Source organism: Chrysochloris asiatica, unplaced genomic scaffold, assembly GCF_000296735.1.
Source record: "Chrysochloris asiatica unplaced genomic scaffold, ChrAsi1.0 scaffold00075, whole genome shotgun sequence".
In the NCBI taxonomy this organism is placed as follows: domain Eukaryota; kingdom Metazoa; phylum Chordata; class Mammalia; order Afrosoricida; family Chrysochloridae; genus Chrysochloris; species Chrysochloris asiatica.
Genome location: NW_006408593.1, coordinates 14,883,841 through 14,884,381, shown reverse-complemented (window position 1 = coordinate 14,884,381; position 541 = coordinate 14,883,841).

Here is a 541-nt window from a genome sequence, read left to right as displayed (position 1 = left end):
TTTTTTCACTGGTTTGAGAGGGATCCTGGCATAGTGCTGTGGGTTACGGCACCACTGCAGAACCTTTTGAACTGCAAGGTCAGTGGTTCAAGCTAACCAGCCACTCCTTGGAAACCCTATACAGGAGACATGTGCATCCTATTTGATCAACTTACTTTCACTGGTTTGTGAGGCATCCCGGAATAGCGCTGTGGGTTAAGGCGCTACTGCAGAGCCTTTTGAACTCCAAGGCTGATGGTTCAAGCTTACCAGCTGCTCCTCGGAAACCCTATACGAGACGCAGATGTGCGTCCCATTTGGTCTGCCTTTTTTCACGGGTTTGAGAGGGGTCCTGGTGTTTAGCACTGTGGGTTAAGGCTCCACACTGAAATTTCTTTTGAACTGCAAGGTTGGTGGTTCAAGCTCACCAGCCGCTCCTCGGAAACCCTATACGGGAGTCTTGGATGTACATCCTATTTGGTGGGATTTTTTTCACTGGTGTGAGAGGCATCACAACGTAGCACTGTGGGTTGAGGAGCCACACTGCAAAGCCTTTAGAACT